The sequence below is a fragment of the Rhipicephalus sanguineus genome, chromosome 10, assembly GCF_013339695.2.
Source record: "Rhipicephalus sanguineus isolate Rsan-2018 chromosome 10, BIME_Rsan_1.4, whole genome shotgun sequence".
Lineage (NCBI taxonomy): Eukaryota > Metazoa > Arthropoda > Arachnida > Ixodida > Ixodidae > Rhipicephalus > Rhipicephalus sanguineus.
Genome location: NC_051185.1, coordinates 111,628,117 through 111,648,441, shown reverse-complemented (window position 1 = coordinate 111,648,441; position 20,325 = coordinate 111,628,117). Strand labels below are relative to the sequence as shown.

Genomic DNA, 20,325 nt, shown 5'->3' with positions numbered 1-20,325 from the left:
GTATAATGCTTTCATGTTTAAGAGTCCCCCCGCAAAGGTGTATTCACAATACCGTATCTACAGCTTAATCCCGAGCGTTCAGTTCGTCAACAATAGTTACTTCTTCGCGTAGCAGGGCTCAGCTTGGGAGAGCGGAGCTCGTTAATCAGCGTATCGCTACACCCTCTGTTTTTAAAGTATTTCTGACGGTAATGCGCTGCACAGCCAGATAAAACCTCCAGGGTCAGTAATATCTGCAACAGAATGTCTTTTCAACTGTGAAAAGGAATTCTAGAAAAATCCGGGATGACTTGTGGCGTAGGTGGCTGTTTTGGTCGGCGGTACATGGCAGTATGAAAAGCTTTTGGAGGGGAGGGGGGTGGCTGAAGCCCCATAAGCCACCTCCCTGGCTACGCCCCTGATACATACATATATATATATATAGGGAAAGTCGCACTCAATTTGATGTGATATATCATATACAGAGATAGAATTTGCTTAGCAGTGTTTCATAACATTATAGAAGAAGTACGGTTATATGTGGCATACACTGGGACAACCATACGCATGTTATGCACGTCATAGTGTTACAAGCAACATTTTTTATACGTTCACCACATAACTTTATGCATGAATACAATTATCTCGATGGCAGCCTTCCCAATAGTATAGATTTCTATCATTCAATGAAGTTTCGTTAATGTCTAAAAGCTGCTCACTAAAATTGCGTTTTTAATATAGGTAATAGTAACTGCACCTTTTCTTTTCCATAATCAGTGCTACTCTTTCCTTCACATATTCAGGTTTGCGTATATTATATTTTACCTTGTTTGCCCCTAGTTGGAATAGCGCTTCTAATGCATTATTACTTGACTATTATTACTATTATTGCTAACTTGTCAACCATGAATTATCTTTTAAAAAGTAAGAACTTGTGGTACTGAGGCATAGTACATACTTTATACTCCTATTTGTAGTATTTGTATTTGCAACATTTCTTGGCCACTCCAAGTAGACACACCTATGCAAACGGTGTAAGCGTGAATCGTCTTTGAAGAAATGTGGGTGATTATAACGTTAAAATACTCCGCATTGGTTGTCAGCTGTTTATGACTGGTCGAAATTTTCTGGGTTACGCACACAGCACCTGCTTGTAACGTGATGCAACATATGAGGCGAAAATTATCCATCGCGTAATGACGACTTATACACGACTGCGTAAAAAATTAAGATAATACACTATTTTTAGTGCAGCATAGTTTTGGCCTTTGGTTCTTCGCCATTCGTCAAAAATTTTTGGTGTGTCATAAAATCACCTGCTTGGTATGCGACGTCACAAACCTGTGAAATCTTGCAGAGTTAAAATGATGTGTGCACACTAAACAGAGCATTACTATGCTGAACAAAAGCTAAACTTTTTTGGAATGACCGGACAGTGTCTCATTCTGAACGTAATTCAGGAAGGCTGCCCGCCGATCACATTGGCAGCGGCTACTTATAGCGGTTGGTGAGATGGATTCATATGAGTATCATAATATTTTGAGATGCAGTATAACGACGTTGAGCTGTTTCTACATGTATAGAACTCTGTGAACTCATCCTTGCTCAGAAAAAGAGAGATAGACAAACCTAGAGCTCTGAGTGTATGCGCTTCTTTGCAGTCCAAGTTGTATGTTGCGCTGTACAAGGTAGTTCAAGATGAATAAACCCAACTATCCCGACTTCCAATTCAATCTCCTTGGTCCAGAAAACCGTGGACACTGACCATCTCCCTGGTCCGGTAGGTCAGTGAGGGGTAAGCTTGAAAGTGGGGATCCCAATCGCTCTAGTCACCTACCTTATTTGTCACCTTGCAAGCCTCTGTGATTGCTGCAAGCTACCGTATGATAAGCAAGGTGAAGAAGGTTAATCAGAGACTAAAGCAGAAATCTTTTCTAGCTCTTCTAGTTCGGCCCAACTAAAACACTCAACACTTCTGCACATTCATTGACTCAATGCAGCTCAAAGCTATTCTTTTTCGAATAAAGAAAATAAATTCCCTGAAACAGGAACAATATTTGATCGGTCCACAAAATGTTTACTGGTTTCCTCCCATATCTGCATTGTCGATGATGTAAACTTAGGCTAGGCAGAGCCGAACAAAAGCATGACAGAGTGCTCCTACATTATAGCGCCCCTGCTTAGCGGTAGCCTCCTCTGCAATGGGTGAAAGCATCGCATTAGCGGCAGTGGCATAGGCAGAAATTTTTTTCAGGGGTGGGGGCACCTCCTAGATCCGACATTGGGTCTGGGCGGATAAATGGGGTCGAGTGTCATTTTTTGCTCTGTATCCCATGGAAATAAAAATTTTCGGGGTGGGGGGCACGGGCCCGGTGTGTCCCCCCCTGGCTACGTCACCGATTAGCGGCCTGCACCTTGAGAGCCTACGGTGCGTAGTCCTGAGACACGGAGGACAATCCTCACAGCAGAAGCGTCGGACAAATTTCATTATATGATTACGTGATTGCCGTGTTGAATGATTGCTGTCTTAGTTGTTGGTTTCCCAGTGTGTAGCATACAGTGACCACTTTTTAAAGTAGGGGGCTCCGCCCCACTAACTTTTCTCAAAGGGGGGGCTAGCGCCCCCCTGGTAGACGCGCTTATGAATGCAACACTTACATCTGTGCTAGATCAGAAGCAGGTGTAGCCTTACTGTGCAGGAGGCAGCCTTTCGCGGTTGCTCTGTGTTTGTGGTATCAGATTGGTTAAACTTGAGGCTCTAGCTGATCAACAGGCAGCGAAGGAGAGGTGGCCTCGAATGTGAATGGCAAGCAAATTTCCCTGTTATGTTGGTTTCCCTTGTCAAGCACAGAATGTCTAAATTGTCTGCATGTACAAAACTCATTTTGTTTCTAATAACAGCCAGATAAGCAGTTGGAGACTCCACTTGCTTAACTTTTCCAGGCAGCCACTTCACCGGTTCATCTCACATGGCATGGACCAGCCCAAGGCCACTAGCTACAGATTATTGCGGCTTCCTTTTGCGCTTATCAGCTTATTGTTTCACCCTTTCTTCTTTGGTCATGGCCCTTGTCAGATTGACAGAGAAAATCTGGTTTACAATTGCCACAATTCTGTCAATGTCGTCCTGGTGAATGTGTGTGGCATTATTCACTAGCATGAGAAAGTTATGTATTCTGTGCTGCAAGGTCCTTGTACTGCCTTTTTCTCTGTCCTCCAGCAACAGCTTGAGCAGTGCTGTCTTTGTAGTCTGTACAGCGCGCCCAGCTACCCTATTGGACTGCAGGTGGTATGGAGGGTTGAATGTGTACTTTACATATTGCACGTTCAAGAAGTCTTGGAACCCATCTGCATGAAATTGTGGCCTGGAATGTAATAGCACTTCTAAAGGCAGACCATGTGCTGCAAACAGAGACCTAATTACTGCAACTGTCATGATGGCCATTGTTGAGCTACACACTTTAACTTACAACCACTTGCTGTACACATCAAAAAGGAACAATTTCCCTTCTTTCTTGCCAAAGTCAAGGTGCACCCTAATGATAGGTGTTTGCACATTTTGCACAGAGCCAGATGTGGTAGCTGTGTTGAATTTGTACACTTCATGAAGTGCTGCACAGTTTCTTTCAGGTCGAAAAGCGTAGTTAGGGGTTCATGGTCTGTTAGTACATTAAAAGCTCAACCATACAAGTGGTAGTGAAATTTTTTCACACCATACGCAGTGCTGAAAGGTTATTTCTTTTTTTTTACCTGGCCATAACTGCATTCAGTATGTGACAGTGACCGTGACACAGATGCAGTTGGCATCTCCTTTCCATCCACTACATGGGATAAATCAGCACCCACCAAGAATGTATTCCATTGCATCACACATTCGCCATATCTCTTTTTTTTTTTTTTTGACAGTATACAGCTCAAGCGCACTCTCATTGGTCAGAATTTCTTTAGAAGCCCTAAGTGCACCATGAGACTGATGCGACCAATGTCATGCTGTTTCTCTACGCAACAAGCCATGCAGGGGTTCTTGAACCATATCTAGTTTAGGCAAAAGTGTTGAGTAGAAATTAATCAACCCCAAAAAGGCTTTCAGTTGAGTTAAGTTGTCCAGACTCAACAATTGCTTTGTGACTGCTACTTTGTCTGTAGTGGTAATCATTCTTGTCAACTTCATGGCCTAGGTATCTTACTCACTGTAGGAACAACTTGCAATTATCAGTGTTTATCCTTATGTTGTAGTTCTTCAGGGTGTATGAACGCTTGCTCCACCCTTTCATTGCATTGCCTGCAGTGACGTGGCATGCAACTGCCGCGCCCCCAGCAAGACGACAGCAAAGTCTTTTATTTATTAAGTGCGTAGCACTTTAGGGGCCCGCCTTGTTGTCCATCCGTAGACCTCATGTGGCGTAATCACGCTCAAGATCAAGTGTTAAATACAGGGCTAAAGCAAGGCTAGCAATGCTCAAAATTGGATTCGAGTAAACAAACAATGTCTAAAATAATGTCATTAACAGAAATAATCAAGAAGTTATCGCAATAATTAACTTAGAATTGCTAAAACACTTTGAGAACATGCGACTGACACCCACGCTTCTCAAGAGAGTGCGCTACTGCCTCGCAAAGCGCGCAATCGCTCCCCTGACCAGCGCTTCTCTGCTACCTTCGTCACTTCGTCAGAAGGGGGAAACAACCCGGCGGCGGTTGCTGCAGACGACACGTATCTCAGCCAGGCCTGCGCGGAAAGCGCAGCACAGTCACAGCGAAAGCTGGAAGAGCGGCATTTCTAGAGCCCGTTGTAAACTCACTTGGGGCTGCTAATACCTAGTACAATAGCAAGATACCTACTACTCCATGATTCATAATTTTTGTGAAGCTGGGAAGCACTGACTACGCCACTTTACATCACTTTGCGGAGAAGCGAGGAACCAGCTTCACATCTGAAAGGCATTTTTATGTGCACTTTGTTGATGCGACGACGGATGGATGGATGGATAACTTTATTGAGGTCCTTCATTGCGCGCGATTAGCACGCGCCGGAGGACGACTGATGACGAAGAATTACAGCTCAGCCCTGTGTAATGGGTTTGAAGCTTTAAATGACCAACTAGTTACACAATTCGCATTGTGTGATGCCCGGTCACTATTTCACTCTCCCACCACGCTCTATAAAATACGTTAATGTGAGAAAGAGAGAGAGAGAAGGAAAGAACTTTATTGAGACCCTGAGGAAATAGATCATGGGGGCCCTATGGGGTTCCTTGGCAACCAATACAAGTGCACTTGGGAGGAACCCACTACGCTATAAATCATCATAATTTTTTTGAAGAAGGCAAGCAGCAACTATGACATTATTCGTCATTCTGCGGAGAACCGTGGTATTCGCCAAACACCTGTAAGGCCTTATTTGCACTTTGTTGATGCTGTGCCTGGTGACGATGAAGAATTATGGCAGAGTGCTTTGTAATGGGTTGGACGCATTCAACAACCCACTCATTACGCAATTCACATTGTGTGACACCTGGTTACAGGATTTGCGTTGTGTGACGCCTGGTAGTTATTTTGCTCTTCTACCATGCTATATTACATATGTTAATGTGGTTCCTTCTCGACATGAAGCCTCTATAGGGTCTTTTTCCGAAGCACCGGCATGGCTCTGAGGTAAAATACTGGGCTCCCATGCAGAGGGCCCAGGTTCGAACCCTGTTCCATCCTGGATATTTTTTTCTTATTTCGTGCGATAGCGGTTACGAACACCGGCGGCGGACAACTACGGCGCCAAAAACGGCCGGTGAAACGATCTCATAACAGCTTTCGCTGTAAAAAGTACTGCGCGTGTCACACACCGAGTTAGCAAATCTCCCTAACAAGATTCTACTCATGCAAGGGAAACCCTACATGCTTACCTCAAACATTGACATTATCCACAGTTTCGTAAACAGAGCAGCGGAAACTCTATGAACAGGAATTAGTGAGTGCCCGTGCTACACACTTCGTTAGGTTTCACAGTATTGGAGCTGTTTTTTGCTTGTTTTAGAGTACAATTCTGCGGGGCAAATTTGTTATTTATTTGTTTATTATTATTATTCAGGGGCGCGAAACAATATGTTGGTATATTTTCATAGCATGAACACATTCTTTGAGGCAAAAAAAACTACCGTAAAATGCCGAGCAAGCGCTCCCCCATGCGGCGAAGGATAATTCGACCAGATTTAGGAGGGGGGTGCTTGCTCGGTCCCGAACCGAAATTCAAGATGGCGGCCGGAGAGCCGCTATAAATAACAAAAAAAGATGGCTGATCCCTCTGTCATAGGAATCGGGATAACATGAAAGTGAAACATGTTGTCACCGATGTAGTTGGTTGTTTATAGTGCATTGGTATATGAGAGCTTGTTTGGCAGATATAGCACCGCTTGATGTGAACGCCCTCACGTTAACGCCTAGTGGCACATCTCCGTACCGACGACTAACGCCCAAGATCAAGATTTAACCATTGCGGTAGGTGAAATTGTCATTATATACCCGGACACCGCATATGGTGAATCCCGTGCAAAGATGGCATCAACAAGCGCATAGTAAACACTGATACTCGATATGCATTCCTTCAAAGCGTCGTGAAACGCGAAGAGGAACGCTACGCGCGTCGTGTCATCCCTCTAGCCTGGCCGTTAATTCTCACAGGGCGAGCGGGGAACGCGGTGCGAGAGCCAGGCAAACGTCGGAGAGCTACTTTTCGATATGGATGGATGCTATGAGCGGCTAAAAGCACCACCTTGCGGTGTGTTAAAGCGCTGGTTAAAGCGTTGACAAAGTTACACTTCTGTTGCAAACGCACCGAATGGGACGGCTGTAGCAACGGCGCGTCTTTTTTTTTTTTTTTTTCGAGCCTGGTTGCGCACGTTACCGCCCCATTATAAAGAGGACGCTCTATCCAAGAGCACTGTGAGAGGAAAGTGTGACAGATAAAGGTCTTCTGGTGGTACATCGTTGACACCGGAGAGCCTGGCGTGCAGCGCACCTTCCTCCGAACCATCTATACTCATCTCAGCACTGTGGAAGCTGCAGGGCGTCTTAGCCAATGGGAAACTCGAAAGCCCCTCGAGATCTATTCATCCGTGTTGCGTCGTCTGCAGGGCGTCTCTTTGGCGTCGGCTCACCTGCTTTTTCGGTACTTGCTCTCCACAGTTGACATAGGTTGTTTTCACGCCAGAAAATGTTAATAAATAAATAAATAAGGCTAATAACTCCCCTCACCCCTATCTACACGTAGTGTGGCTATTTTAACGTTACGTATATTACAGCATTCGCGAAGTGTGTAACATTATATCTTCCAACTAAAGTCACTAAGGCTCAGTTATGGTACTGCCGAAAGTAGCTTGATACTGACAACCCGACAGCTCAATATTTAGTTCCCGTTACAGTTTGTGGGTGCTTCAATGCGTAACGTACTGTGCGTGCCCTCAGTTGAGCAATAAGTGAATAAACAAAACATGCTTTTCAACGTAAAATCGTGCTGCAGTGTTTATTGCGTAACTGGTAAAGAAAATGTTACGGGAAAGTTTTTTCAACTTTTATAAGTCACCGCCATTCGAACTGTTCATCGTCCATACTGTCCTCCTCCTCCTCAGTTGTGTCCTCCCCTAAATTGACTACGACTGCTTGTTGGTTGCCTACTACATCGTCAATGATGTGGTTCATTTGCTTCATCTTGTAGAACTCGTTGTTGGGCTAGTTGGTGCATTGCATCAAGGAATTATACCAGCCGAAAACAGACGAACACAGGAAACGGTGAAGGAGACAGGAAAGTGGCTAGACTACCAACTCTTTTAATCACCAAAGCGAGGCTCAAATATATACACTCATGCGGTCACATGGTCATATCACTGTTGCTCTTTACATCAACCGAACTAACCATATAGGCATAACACAAAACATGGCATGCTATTACTGTGTGTCATCTTCGCATCCTCACTTCCTTCTCGAGGTTACAAAAAAGATTGTAGGAAATCTTCTTCCATTCTGTGCAATGCCGCAGAGCTATCACTACAACATGCTTCGCCCTTCATCGCAATGTGAAAGGCCTCAAGTATTTCACGTGCCATTTTCTCGATGACAGGAAACGGTGAAAGTCACCATTTCCTGTGTTCGTCTGTTTTCGGCTGGTATAATTCCTTGATGCTTTATCTTCTCTTCTTCCTCAACCACATGTTTAACATAGTTCTTCCACTTCTGCGGACTTACTTGTGCTATGGCCTCTGCAACGTGTTTCTTCAGCGCTTCCATTTTAATTGCCCGGTTCGCAGAAGCCACAAAACGCTTCATATTACTCCACACCAGCTCTATGGGATTGAGCTGGCAGTGATACGGCGGTAGCCTTAAAACGAGGTGTCCGGCTGCAGCAGCAATACAGTCAACACGATATGAGTTGCCATCTACTTTCACAGTCTGAATAAGCTTCATCAGCTCTGCCTTTACCATATTGTCACTCCACGGAACCCCCTTTTCTGAAAGCCATGCCTGCATTTTCCTTTTGAGGTTACTCATGCAGGGGACCTTTTCTTGCCTCACGGAGTGATACGGCGCATTGTCAAGGACAATCGCGCTGTTCGGAGGAAGGCGTGGTAGTAGAGTTTCTTCGAACCATTTTTCATAGTGGGGGCCGTTCATCCCTTCGTGATAGTCTCCTGTGCCCTTTTTTGCTTGATATATTTCTCCGGCACCTTGCACAAAGCCATTCTCGTTTCCGCAGCGCATCACGATCAATCGGGCTCCCTTGCACTCGGGTTCTTCAGGCCAACTGAAAGTCCAGCCTTTTTTGCTTGTTCCGCAGTTTTGACACTCTCGTCAACCCACACCTTATCTGTTGTGTGCCCTACGTTAACCCATGTTTCATCAGTGTAGACAATTGGCTGTACTTGCCGCCGCAATTCTTCTATTTGCCATAAGTACTTGCATCGGCACTGAACTATGTGAGTTGCCTCAATAAGGAGGGCGTTGCGAGACCGTTTCTTAAACCGAGAACCTATCTTCCTCAGCATGCGATGCATTGTTGCAGGTGAAAGTGAAGGCAGAGTTTCATCCTCGTTGAAGTGAGAGGAAAACTTTTGCACCGTGGGGATTGCACAGTGGGGATTTCAGTTGAGAGTAGCTAGAAGGAGTGGACCACGACCCGGAAGACAACTCACGAGCCTCGACCCGAACAACGAGCCCCTAGGCCTGCGACATCATGGACTCACTTGTGAGATGAGCTACACCCTTTTTATATATTCACGAACTTAGCGAAGCGGGAAGCAGCGAGTTGGGACGTTGCGCAGTTTGACTAATTATCTTCGCGCTCTCGTGCTAATCGTGTGGTTTTATTGTCATTGATATCTATCCTGTATTCTGCAATGTTGTCGCGAGTGTTGTATTCTTTTGTTATGACATTGTGTGGCGTGTGCGGAGAGCCTGTTTGTATGTCAGTCATAATTACTATTAAATAATTTGTTTGTAAACAAGGGAAGCTCGTTGCCTCTCTTCCTTCCCGGCCCCAGCACGAATCCTTTTCGAGTAGAAGTTGTTGAGACGCATAGCCAAGAGGTGTGAGCGAGAGTAGATAGTGGCGACCTTAGCGTTGGTCGAGTAAAGGGACTTGGCTTCCCCCTCTTTGGCGGTCGATAGCAAGGGGGGGACGTCTCACAAGTGCAACCCCGGACGGCGACCGACACAAACGAAAGTAAATTTGGACTTCTTTACGTGCCGCGACATTAGGCTGTGATTTGGACTCTTTATTAGCGATGTCGAATCATGTAATATAGTGGGCAGTGCTTTTTGTGTGTATTCATTATCATGTTCGTTCAAGAAGTAAATAGTTGAAGTGAATTGTGTACGTGTGCATCCCTCTGGTTTCCTTCAATTTACGGATGGTGACACCATTCAATGTGAGGTTTCGGTGTAAGTGAAGTTCTGACAATAATTCCTGGTTACTGCAGCCTTTCTTGACCCCTTAAATGCACCGAGAAAGTTTATTTCTCGTACCATTCCCGGATCGCACTCAATTCAGTGGGTGTTACGAATTCCTGAACTTTAGAACTCCGACTCATCCGTAGCTGTGCACTTTATGCATTTTCGTGCGTGCATATATTGCATAAATATAGTGGCTAAATTGAAAAAAATTCGGGAAGGGTTTGAACCCACCTCCCCCTGTTTACTTTTGCTTGCGGCAACATGCACCGATGGTTTTGTTAAGTGCAAGTAAATCACTTATGTTCATATAAGTCGCTCTTGCGGACTAGCATGATGGCGGTAAATCGGGCTAGTTGGTTGTTCACGATCGTAAAATAACAGCGCCAAAGACGACGGACGAACACACAGAGCGCTCGTTTGTCTCTGTGTTCGTCCGTCGTCTTTTGCGCTGTTATTTTACGATCAGGAACTAGCACACAAGTGATCATTTGCGCGTCGTACTGCAGCGTAAAGTGGTACCTAGTAGACGAAGTGTGACGCATGCAACAGCTTGTTTTGCTTTCGCGGGGGAAAAAAAAAGACTGCGCGCTGCGCTGCAGAAGTTTACTTCGCTGCGTTACAGCAGTGTCGTGCAATGAAGTGCACTATGAGTGGAAAAAGGGTTTCGTAATAGTACATTCGCGGACGCGTCTTATAATTGCGAGCGCCGGTACCTCTAACGACTACTGGTAATCGTTGTTCAAAACTATTTATCACGTTACTTTGGCCCCGAACGGAAAAATTGTAAACCGCGAGCTTTTCTCGCGTGATATTGTTCAAGCAGTGCCAAAGACGGAGGTAGTAAAAAAGAAAACGGATTGTGCGCTGTCTCATATGCGGTGCATGATTTGATAACTTGCTTTTTCATGCGACATTTTTTTGCGGATGAGCATGTACAGTTATTACTGTAATGTTTTGCTCATTGAAGCGTTCCTGTCGCTGGGAGAGTGCCTCAACGTGTAAAAAGTGCACAAGTAGACCTTCTCAACCGTTTCTTACGTTGCTGCACCGATTTACACCCTCTTTTCAAGCCATTGAAAACATTGTGCATGTTTAACTGCATAAGAGAACTGCACTGCGGCTAAGCAGAAAAAAAAAATGCATATCTTGCTGTTTGTTCTAGTCCAGCCCCATCGCCATCGCTGCTCGTACGCGACCGTGGCGCCGCAGCGGAGCGCGGGTAATGCAATTGCGGGGTTTGATGAGAATTATAGTAATTGCTGCGGTGCGGTCTACGCCATTGAACTGTTTAACTGTTATTCACTGCCATTATGTGACTACTGTTGACTTGCATTCCATGCACTACAATATGGACCACTGCGGCGGCGAAGAAATCGCTGCGAGCTCAACAGCCATGGGTTTATCGATGTATCCAACTTGCTATTAACAATGTGCGCGTGCTCAAAAAGTTGTTGATGTCGGTAAATCAAGAGGCCTGTGTCTCCGTCAGTACCAAGCGGAACCGCAGCAACTGCGCTAGCTTTCGTGCATACACAAGTAAGTATTGACTGTACGTTCTTGCTACTCGAAATGTTCTCTTGCACTGTGTGTTGTACGGTCTGTGATGGTTCTGCATGCATAGCGGAAAGTATGAGATAACTATGGTTACTGATCATTATCCCTACACCCGTGCAATTTTGTAATAATATCGCGCGAGCGTCGACGCTACGATACGGTAGATTTTGATATTGGAGAGAAGCAACGAGATCAGCGATACGACGATCAGCGTCACACCGGCTTTCTGAAGATGTGATCGCACAAATAAGGCTGATAGCGTGCACGAATCACTTAGCAAATAGCGCTGCATACGGCGCTTGCACATGGGTGTGCTCTCTGCGCTTGCGCATCATGCAGGAAATCTCGTTACTTCTTGCATATATTAGGCACTAGGGGTCAACGCTCGCGCGATATTAGTAAAATATTGCAAAGTTGTACAGAGCTCAACACGCGAACGCTTGAGCGGCAAGTTCGGGACTGCACACGTGGCGTCTAGCGATGAAGTCTGGTTTGAAATAGCCCAATCTAGTCGTGCATCACTCGTAGCTGCGCATGCTTAAATTTGGGTTCCAATACTACCTTGACTTGGGCGAGTCGTGTGTGTTTACATGTCTCTCCTGACTTCGTCTAAATCGCGCTGCATTCGTCCAAATAGATTAGGGTTACCTCAAGCCACGCATTATCAGTAAACGCCGTTTATGCAGTCTGAAATTGTACGGGGTCGTGGTCCTAGTCGTGCCCGTGAAGAGGCTTTTTGACCCCAGCCCTCAGCATCCCAAATGATGGAATGAATAAAGTTTCAAAGATAAATGCGGCGCTGCAGCGTTCTTGACAAGGGTGTTGAGCTCTATACGTGCGCGGGAGCGTTTTGTGGATGCCCAGGCACCCAGTCTGCAGTCTCCTGAATTCGCCGACATGATGTTGTGCGTGCGTCTAATATATGTGCAAAGTGGCCGCAAGTGCTCTCTTAGCGCAAATAAGGACAGCATAGGCAACTGCCCCATAATTTGGTTAAGTTGTGCGCTTTTTATTAAGAAAACCAGAGCATTAGCACAACACTAGCAGCAAAAAGGCATATTTTCTTGTGCCAGTCTTCGTCATTTGTAGCTCAGATGTTTTAACTGAAATCAATGCAGGATCTGCAATGGAAAGACAATAGATGGCTTGCAGGGGCGTCACTGAAACCGCAGTGCCGTGTTGGAGTACCAGCATGGGGGGACACGGTGTTTGCAGTGTCACATTAATGTTATCAAAGCACCGCATGCAGGTCCGTTCTTTATTCATGCACAGAGGCGTTCTTGCCTCGTCATTATCACATTGAAGCAGGTTAACCGCAACCTGTTTGTCATCAAAGCTGCCATCGTGGAGTGCCAATATATTCAGAAGCTGCGTCCAGGACGTCACGTGCAAGCTATCTATAGGATTCAGTTTCTCCATGCATTTGCTCACCTTGAACAGGGCACCGTTTTATCATGAACATCTTTGTCACACCTGTCCATATTAAGACTGCTAACTGCTTAAGACAGATGTCTGGCAAGAGGATTCAGTTTCTCCATGCATTTGCTCACCTTGAATAGGGCACCGTTTTATCATGAACTTCTTTGACACCTGTCCATATTGAGACTGCTAACTGCTTAAGACATATGTCTGGCGAGTTTTCAAAAAGAATGCTTATGAGATAAACAGGCTTACGGAAAGTATTTACATTTTTGCAAGTGCATGCGTATGGCTAACAGGTAGTACATGGCAATAAATATTTACAGAAGAAAATTGGCAGCTACGTGACATTGAAGTTTGAAATTCAGTAGTTTACAACCACAACAGCAACCAATAAATACAAGGCACTTCTATGACTCCAGTCTAAGGACTCGCATAGCATTTACATTACTGCAGTCCACAAACCTCTGCCGTGCCATCACACTTATATAAACTGCTGTATTATTGGTTGAACTAGCATAGTGAGGTCTAGTTCCAGCCTGCCAAATCAATATAACATTATTTGTTTGGGCTGGTACAGCAGATGCTGTAGCAGGACGACTATTGCAACAACAGAAAATAGTTTGCAAGTGAAATTTTATTTATGCATATGAAGCACGTAGTGTCTCGTTAATTTCACCTGTGTAGTCATGTCACTCAATACTGATGTTTTTTTTTTGGGGGGGGGGGGGTTCAGTCATGGACATCGTAGGGCACCCTAATTTGTAACCTAAGTTGTGTGGCAAATTCTATACAAGACAAGGGCTTCAATAGGAATCATTGTTCATTAATGAGCTTTTGTCACACTGGACATAATCCAACCACAAGACATCTGGAATGTTCATCCTCTGCAAGCATCATGTGCGTCTTATACCGGTGTCGCATGGGCACTTTTGATCGCGATCAGGGCTGATCTGGATTAGGCTCGATCCGGATAAGGAGCTGCTACACGGTCACATTTAATTGCGATCAAAAACTATCACAATTCGTGCATCACGATTTGGCTGATGCCCATGCCAAACTTAACCTGGCTCAGGCTGCACCGCGTAGCAGCGACCAACTTGCTAATCGCGCTCAAGAAGTCCGATCCGGATCGGCCCCGATTGCAATCAAAAGTGCATGTGTCAGTGACAACTATATTAAATTGGCTGAACCATTTGCACGTTTGGTTATGGCATATGACTTCAAGTATTAACTGAGAATTATTTATTGTAAAAGGAAAGAGGTTGGAGAAGCATGTCGGTGAGGTTCCCAGTCCAGGGCTCCACAGGCCTCAGCAGCTGAGCCCGCCAAGCTTCGTTGAGGAGTGTTACTTGAGCCTCCTCTTCCTCGTCAGTGATCTGCTGGCCACGTTTGTTGGGAGCTAGGTTTCACTGTAGCAAGAAATGGATGCATTGACAGCTTTAGAACGTAGACTAAACTGTTGTGCCGCCCTGCAATAGGGCGCCTCGTGTTGAGATCATTGTCTCGTTACCAAGGAAGGGCAAAGTTCAAAGGGACACTAAAGAGAAACAATGAATCGGTTTAGATCGATAAATTGTGCTCCGAGAACTCTAATGTCGTTAATTTCGCCATCATAGGTTTACTAATAGAGGACAAAATCAAGTTCAAAGTTTCATTTTCAAATTTCGCACTGAAATCTCCCCGCGTGACGTCACGGATTTCAAAGTGTATTTATCGTATTTTGGCGCCATTGGCTCAACAAATTACAGCAAACTTGCTATGTTAAGTCCATGGCCCCCTCAGAGGACAATGTACTTCATTTTTACTGATTAGGAACTACATAGTAGGGTAGCCGCCGTCAAAAACGTGATGTCACAGCGAATGGTGCGGAAACTTCAAGGTGGCGTCGCCACCCACATTTTGTTTTCGCTTATTTTCTCGCTTACTAAGCGTCTTCTCACAGCAAGCTTGGTGTTTTTGGTATCGTGAAAGAGTACTTTACTAATATGAGAAAAATCGCTTTGCTCTTTAGTGTCCTCCCTTTAACGTCCCCAAAGCTGGGGGACCAGTTTTCTGGGAAGGGGGAAGAATTTCCCTGTAAATCTTTATAAGAATACATACCGTATTTACTGGATTGTAACGTGACGGGTGACTTTTCATTGCGTCCAGGAAGAAAAAATAGAATTTCGGTATTCGATTGCAACACGAGGGTTGACTTTAGTAGCAAAAATACGGAAAAAAAAACTCGCGTTACATTCAGGAAAATATGGTAGGTTGGTGGATATGCCTCTTTGAGGAATGAGAGAAAGAAGATATGGATGGCCGCTAACAGTTTATCTACCTGCGCCTCACCCAAGACTGGCTCAGCAAACACAGTGGAAGCCCTAGCGCAAACCCTCACAAAACCAAAGAAGCCATGAGGCAGGGGTTTTACACCATCACGGACTCTCAAGTCTAAATGTTTGTATTAATAGCCAGTCTCCAGTAGGTTCACTCTCAGGCAGAAAATAAATCCACGCATTCCTTAAAGGGATTGACAACTACCCTAGGTGTGCTGCAAAATTATACAAAGTCCATTAACTGGTGACTGAATCAAACATGCTGGTCGCCATTTACATAGAATAAAAAATTCTAGTAAGGGTAACAAATGTTTAACAAAAGACCACTTGCTGATAATTTCCGGGGTTTTATGGCCAACAGTGCAACATGATCATGACTGATGCATGCCATCGTGGATAGCTCCATAGAATTTCGCTGCATGGGGTTCTTTAATGTGCACTGATAACACATAGTACACAGGCCTCTAGTGTTTAACCGCCGCAGTCGGGATCGGCACCGTGTCATACACAATGTAATTAAGTTTACTTATCTTCTGGTGGTTCGCACTGGAGTGGAAGACTGCGTAATTTGGTCTGCTTGCTGCCTAATTTTGTCCACACTTCCACCAAAAATATACTGTACATTACGTTTTTGTATTAGAAAGTGGTTACCAATAAGATTTATTCACAAGGAAATAAACATGTGCATGGATTAGAAACCTAATAGAACAAAAGATGAATTTTACCGGCTTTTTTTTTGGGGGGGGGGGGGGGTGTTAGATGCAACATTAATGAGAAATAGACAATCAAGCCCAGGAGAGTATAGGGGATGTTATTTATAGTAATTATGATGCAAATGTGAAGAAAGTAAACTGGACGAAAAGATAACTTGTCACTGGCAGGGACCGAACCTGCAACCTTCGAATAACGCGTCCGATGCTCTATCAATTCAGCTACGGCGGCAGTCATCCTCCCGTCCACTTTAACGGGTACTTGGGAGTGTTAATCACCCCTCTCGTAGTCATGATGGCGAGTGTGGAACACTCTTGTTCTGCCTGCTAGCGTTATGTAGCACGTGAGCTCTTTACGAGCTGGTAGCTGACCAAAAGTCCCTTGCATACTACCTGAAGGCATGGAGTCTGCCATAACGAGACGCTTGCCTAATAGAGCATCAAGCACCTAACGTTCGAGATCAGCTGTTTGTGAGGAAAATCATGAGGCATTTTTTTACTGCAAACAAGTGTCTAGAACAAAAACAAGTATAAAATTTTCATTTAACTAGAATTAAATGACATGAAGTTTTGCAAATCAGCCAATAATATTTTATTTCTTTCCCAGATTTGCTTTAACATTCATTCACTCTCTCGATGTGACATTTCCTTTTTATACAAGATATCTTGAACACCATTTATCCCAAAGAATCAGGCTGCTGAGTCAAGGAACCATGTACCTCACAGCAGCTGCTGTCTTTATATGGGATACACATTACATATAAAGGTTTTCTGCCCTCCCTATACTCGCATTTATGAAAGACCAGAGAAATATAGTATGCAATATTTGCAAAGTGTCGTGCTAGGCAAGCACACAATCACACGGCAACGAAACAAATAAAAGTCCAACTATTCTAGCCAGAGCATGTATACAGCAGACAACCGCTAGACTTCAACTCAGTTGAAGTCTAGCGGTTGGGGGGGGAGGAGGGGGTAGTGATTCTTAATAATAAAAAAAAAAAAACAGGAAGGGAAGAAAAATAACGAGCCCCGCAACTGTCTATCTCTGGGGTGACACCTCAGCAGTAGTTCTCAGGGGGAAGATAAGGAGGGGTTAAAAGAATAATAGGAAAGAGTGGGGTGTCCGGTCAACAGAGTTCAGGGACGGGGCCACGATCGGCCAGGGGCACGGGTACATCACGGAAAGGCGAACCTTGATCGGTGAGAGGTACACGGCTTGGCGGACGAGGCAACCATCACGGCATGACGATCGGCGAGAGGCGGAGAAGACTAGGCATCGTGGACGACGCAACCGTTGCGCATGAATTCCACGGAGCGAATCACCTCTAGCGGTTGTCCTGTATCTTTCTCTGTAGTCCTTGTGTGTGTTCGCTAGTAATATGGAAGCATTCAATCAGTACCAACTAGCCCAGCTAAATGCATTAACGAGTTGCTATTTGTGGCACAACCATTGGTAGACAAGAAATCTTGGTAAAGCCATGTGGCTGGTACACAGAGCCCTTGCTAGATGCCTCGCCGATGTGGCTTTACCTCTCGCAAGCAACAATTAGGGCCCGCAGGGTTCATACAGGTTTCAAAGAAGAAAATTCAAGGATATTCAAGGAATTTCAAGAGCCTGTCGCACGTTTTTCAAGGACTAAAAAACGGCATCCACATGATGATTTGAAGTGCGGCGCACTTTAGGGGCCCGGCTTGTCGTCCATCCATACATCTCATGTGGCGTAGTCACGCTCACAGTAAAGAGCTCAGTGAAGGCCATAACAAGGCTAGCAATGCTCAAAATCACGTTAAAATGAAAGAACCAGTTTTAAAATAATATAATTAACAGAAGTTACAAAGAAGTAATTGCTGTAATTAACTTAACACAGTAAAAACATTTTGGAAACATGTGAGTGACTCCGGCGTTGCACAAGAGAGAGCGCCGCCGTCTCGCCAAGTGCGCGATGGCTCCTCCCACTGGCACCTACTCTGGCGGCCAATTAGCACGTGCTGTGTTGCAACCGCACCTGCACGGAACCTTTATAAACCACTCCTCACATTTCCACCTAAATTCTCCGTATGGATCCAGCTGTGCAAGAGTGCATCGAGCGTCAGCGAGCGCTGGCTCGCGCAAGACAGCGTCGACGCCAGACAAATTCTAAGGTGAAGGCTCACAAGCAGCCGCCACTTGACAAGAGCAACAACAGCCACTGCCTCTCCATGTGAACTCCCAGTGAGCAGCTGCAGAACGTAAGGGATGACAACAGAACCCCGGCATCGTTAAAGCTAGGACCGCTGCGGCTCGTTAGTGCAGGCAAGCCGATCCTAAACTCAAGGTAAAGCAAGCACAAGTGAAACTTCTACAGCACCAGACTAATTCAACCATGGTGCGTGAGAAGGTAGCTGCCGCGCAATGTCAAATGCGCCAGAATAACTCAACTACCTTTCCTGTGTGCAACAACACCAGCAACAATACAACCATACTATAACAGCATTTAATCGTCATTACACATTACTGCTCAGCACATAACATTAAAACCTCACGATACCATAATACCCACATTGCAACAACAACAATTGTTAGCATCAATAACAATAGGGGGTATGCACTTGACGTCATCTGCGAGGAGCGCTAGCGGTGGGGTTGCCATTTTGACGGTCCACGCACTCTCCGCACGTGCTGTGTCAGAGATCCGTACGGCACAAATGACTAGAGACCTCCGTAACACCTCCTGCACGCCTACGCACGGACGGCGTATACGAACAGACCTCCAAGATGGCACGGCGATGGTGTTGCCACCTTGCGGATCAAGGCTCAGTGCATGCTACCTATAACAGCGCAACGGGAATTGTTGGGTGCCTAGTGCTACGCACTTCCTCAGGTTTCACAATAGTGGACAGTGTGTCTACCAACCTGGAAAAGTCAGGAAATTTGGACACATCTCGAAATGTCAGGGACTAGTCATGGAATTTCTGAAAAACCTGGCCAGGTCATGGAAACTGACAGCAGTCTGTGTGACCGTCATGGAAATAATCTTTACCTTTTATCAGAGCTTGAAAAATCGCTCCTTTGGCTGCAGTGACAGTGAACACCTAAGCAGAAGCGTTAAAAAAAAAAGAGACAGTGCATAACTGTTGCTTCTACAGATCACAGAGCATCTCTCAAATCCCAAGCACGACGTTACTCACGCCGATAAGTTTGTGCATCCTTGTCTTGGTCATAATCTCGGCTCAGCTTGAAAGCATGCTGGATAGGCTAGAAGTACCATCAGCAGAGGCTCGCCAGGCCATGTCAAGCTTATTCAGTGGCAATGAAACAGAAAATGTCCTCAGCTATACACTTATTGCTGGTAGCTCGGGTTTCAAGGGTAGCATGGCATAACTGCAGCTATACATCTCATTTCGGTTTCTTGAAATCGTATTATTAAATCTGTGATTATTTTTGAGCATCGTGTCTATCGAAGAGTACGTAAACGAAAGGAATGCACCGACCTCCATGATTCCTCCACGGAATTGAGGAAACTGTTGCCTCCTGATACGGCAATGGTGCTGCCCCACCGTCTGTTGCAGCATGACAAATTCCTCTGTGCCACCACAGAAAAAACACAAAAACACATATACCAGACACACAAACTGTGCTCATGTGTGGGTTGTGCGGTTGCACAGGGTTTTACTTTTTGTTAAGATGCACCAACTTGCCCAACAACAAGTTCATCTAAACTACAGAGGTCAGTCATACATGCAAGCGTGCTTGACCAGCACTGCAAAAGTGCGTTTGCAGGGGTGAGACAGCTGCGCATATTGCGCATTTTTGATACAATTCCGCTTTCCTGCGCCAAGCTGCTCCAAAAGCATGAAAATCGCAAAAATTGCGCCGAACTGCTCCAAAACAGCCTCGAAAGCCAGAATTTCTATGCCCACGTCAGCTTCGTTGGGAAAAAAGGCAGAGTTGACAACATGATTTTCCAATTTGCACCTATAGCAGCGACTGGGATACCAAGAAAATGAGACGTTCGCAAAACGCATAGACGCGCCCAACCGTGCTTCTATGCACCTTTCTAACGAGGGCTCCCATGATGCCGCCATAACCTCCTCTGAGTTGTTGTAAATATACATGGCGCCCCAAAAATGTTCTGCCGTGCCCCGAGCGTGCTGCTGCTTCTCGCTAGGCTGTGTCTTCTGGCGCTATCAAGTGGCATGTGTAGTGGGAATGGCTCTCAGTTTCTTCATTGTGCATAGCGTGCTCCTCCGGTCACAATGGTATTCACGTCGACGCTGCTGCGTGTGGTCACCTACGCGCGCATTTGCTGTGGGAGTGTTTGTACCGTTACGACCCATACCGTGCACGGGAGAGGCATCACCCTTGTTGCATCAACGCGGCGACAACTAGCTTCCTGCATACGGCGCGTCTCTGAGATGCTCTG

General features: G+C 45.4%; 1 long non-coding RNA gene across 1 annotated transcript; it reads right to left on the bottom strand.

The window, feature by feature from the left end:
* Positions 1-14,119: 14,119 nt before the first annotated feature.
* LOC119372262 (uncharacterized) lies at positions 14,120-19,387 on the bottom strand. The gene is made up of 3 exons (XR_005179499.2): positions 19,091-19,387; positions 18,943-18,994; positions 14,120-14,303 (listed from the first exon to the last, which is right to left on the bottom strand). It is a non-coding gene; the product is annotated as an uncharacterized LOC119372262 (long non-coding RNA).
* Positions 19,388-20,325: the final 938 nt, after the last annotated feature.